Consider the following 3,535-nt stretch of genomic DNA (forward strand, 5'->3'; position numbering starts at 1 on the left):
CTCCATCCTGGGCCTCCCATGGGGTCACAGCCTCCTTCATGCATCCACTGCTCCAGCATGGGCTCCTCCAAGGGCTGCAGGGGGGTCTCTGCACCCTGATGGTCCCCCATGGGCTGCAGGGCCTCAGCTCCAGCACCTGGAGCACCTCCTGCCCCTCTTTCTGTAGTAGACTTTGGTGTCTACTTTGTTGTTCCCATGTTCCCACCCCTCTCTTCCTTTGCTGGAATTCTTTCTGTGCAATAACCTTCTGTTCTTAAATCTGTTATCCCAGAGGTGTTACTGTCACTCCTGATTGGCTTGGCCTTGGCCAGTGGCAGGAATTCCATCTTGGAGCCAGCTGGCATTGGCTCCACGGGACAGGGGAAGCTTCTGGCAGCTTCTAACAGAAGCCACCTCTGTAGCCCCCCTACTACAAAAACCCAGCCACAGAAACCCACTCCACTTCCCCCTCCCCTCCATTCCCTTCCCCTCCACTCCTCTCTCCTCTCCTCCCTTCCCCTCCCCCCCTCCTTTCCTTACTTTTCTTTTCATATTTTATTTTAACAAAAGAGAACCCCCTCCACAACAGGCTCCAAAGAAATAAAGAGAACAGTTGCCTTCTCTTCCAGGATCCCTCTGGCCAGGGAGATCACAGTTTCAGCACATCAGTGCAGTGATTCCCAGCAGTCAGTGATGGAGCAGGAATTTTGGCTTTCTGTGGGCTCCAGTACTTTTCCATAAACGTTAGAGTATTGTTGGATTTTAATGATTAATATTGGTTGCATCCCACTCAAGTGGGCCGAGTACTGGCATCTGTGTGCTCTTAATCACATAAATCACAAAAAGAAAATTACATTCAGCTTCTGGTCAGCCCTGGGCTGGTTTCAGGGCAGTTGCCACTGTGGCTCATCCAGAGGCAAATGAGGAAGCAGCTCTTGGAGGACCTTGAAGGCTTGGGTGGCCAAAATCTGGGTGTGGAGTCACCCAGCTGTGCTGACTGTGGCAGGGGGGTGATGTATCACCCAGCTGGGCACCTCCACCTGATCCCCAGCACTGGGAGAGGGGAAGGGGATCAGCAGGGACGTGCCCAGGGAAGACCTCCAAGGGTGGGTCCTGGGGACTGTGTTTAACCAGCAGCCCGAGCACAGGATGTGTGTTTGAAGTTTGAACTGGCATGGAGTTTAGGAGCATTGCCAGCACGGAGCAAAAAGCATCCCAGAAAGAAATGACTGATCCCAAAGTACAGATGTCAGATAAAATCTGGTGGTATGGAGTCCCAGCATCATGTGCTTTGGAGGGAATAAGAATTTCTGCTAGAAACTGGGGTCCTTTCCCCCTAGGACTGGCACAGGAGGAGGAAAGGCTTGTGTGCACAGGTTTTTCTCCAAGCCATGGGGAGCTGTAATGTGAGGCAGGCATGGCTCTGATGAGTGGATGTGCTAAGGAGTTATTTTCAGAAGCAAAGGGAATACCAAGTCACATGGCAATGCACTGCCCTGGCACCTCCTTTGGAGCAGGTACTGTGCAGTGTTTGACTCCTGATCAAAAAGGAGAGATCAGGGAAAAGCTGTTGCAGTTATTCAGGTCTTGCACTGTCCAGGTTATGAGAGGAAGCAACAGGGCCTTGTTTGGGGTAGTGCAGCAAGATTTCCAGATTTCCAAATTTGGGATTCACAAAAATGGTGGATAATGAAAGTTGTTTCATACTCAGGGCTAGAGAAAACATAAAGCTGGAGAAGGAACTCAGTCCAGAGGAAGGGGAAATAATGGCCCTTCAGCGGATGCCCACCAGACATCGTACAGTACATGGAAAATAAAGCAAGGAGAGACAGCACATACTGGATATACAGGACCTGGGAATGCCTGTAGTGTATTAGAGGCACCTGAAGAGAGTGAGTTCAACCAGTGCTGTATGTCCTTAGCAAAGTATTCTGCACTCCTGTTCTTACCAGTCTGTTTTTTACCCGCAGTGACCATTCCCTGACTGTTACTATTCCTAATACCAGCACCAACCTCTTCTCTAAGTGACTCATGCTGAAAACACAGGTATTTTGGTGCATGGTGTCTTCAGGGTGCCTGTTGGAGTCTTGTCTGCTGCTCCTGAAGCATCACAAGAGCCTGGCAGACACTCGATCCCGGCGGCGCCAGCGGGCGGGACTCGGGAACGCGCTGGGATAATCCCCTGGGAGGTGACAGAGCCTCTTTGGGTTACAGACAAGTCCACCCCACAGTCATCCACGGGTTGAGTCCCAGTCCCAAAAGCTGGCAGCAGGACTTAGCAACATGCCATGGATGAAGGTCAGGGACTCCTAAAGGGTGGCCTGTCAGGTTGTATTTTTTGTTTCCAAACCAGACACGGAGCCGACGGCAGGCCAGGTTGGATGGGGCTTGGAGCAACCTGGGCTAGTGGAAGGTGTCCCTGCCCATGGCAGGCAGTTGGAACTGGATGATCTTTAATGTCCCTTCCACTCTAAACCATTCTGTGATTTTGTGTTTCTCCACCAGTGTACCACGACACAAAGAGGTGACTGATCAGACAGATGCTTCACTCTGGAGCAGTGACTTGTCCCTTATGTTTGATTAAGCCTTTGCAGAGCAAACAGCTTCTTCAGGATGGGGCCAGGGGGTCATGGCCATTTGCTCTTCCATGACCTGGAAGGTGGCAGGGATGGGTTACACTCCCTGAGCCCCCTGAGCCCTCACCAGATGCTGCCACTGAGGGGATCAGTTCCTAATACCTCATATTCTGCTACTGGAAAATCACTTGTGAGCTGTGTAAACTCTCCCTGACTCAGTGAGATGAGCAAAGGCAGAGGTTTGGTAAGACACCATACTTGTTAACACATTAAAACCCCAACCTCACTGGCACACCAGTTAGGTGGTGATGAAGGTGTCATGGCAGAAGAAATTGTCTGCAAAAGATGATCCCAAGGAAGTGGGGAGGCTTTTGTCTCTCAATGACATAACTCAGAGAAGACAAAGAACCCCAACTGTTGCTTTATGGGCAAAAATAATTACTCCAGCAGATTTTTTCTGTGAGCTGGATGAGCTTTTTGTATAAGGCATCACTTAAGAAGTTTGATTAAAATAAGAAAAGTTTCACAAAAGCAAAGCTCAATGACCTCMWMWWWTKYTKSMWRWWWTTTTWWWRRARKWATTTCCTGTCTGTCTTTGTGTACAAGGGCTCAGAGAAACCCTCTGTGGCAGGATGATGCCAAAATGGGAACTTCTGACCAAAAAAGAGTGGGAGAGGTTTAGTCCATGGGGTATTTCCACACCCCTCTGGGAGATCTGGGGGAGCAGAGCTGGCTGTGAGAGCTGCCAAATCCAGCCCCATTGCACTTCTGCAGCTCAGCAAGGACAGAGGACCATCCCTGGGGAATCTGGGATTCCCTGAGCCCACTGGCTGCTCTGAGCCAGTCTGAAGGAGCTGCCCTGCCCTGCCCACCACCCCCAGCTAAGTCTTTGTGCTTCTGGATGCAAAGCTGAGCCCAGCACTGGTGAATGACTGATCTGTGCTTGCCATGGTACCATCATTTAGAGAGAAATTATCTCT

Source organism: Manacus vitellinus, unplaced genomic scaffold, assembly GCF_001715985.3.
Source record: "Manacus vitellinus isolate BGI_N305 unplaced genomic scaffold, ASM171598v3 scaffold_108_pilon, whole genome shotgun sequence".
In the NCBI taxonomy this organism is placed as follows: domain Eukaryota; kingdom Metazoa; phylum Chordata; class Aves; order Passeriformes; family Pipridae; genus Manacus; species Manacus vitellinus.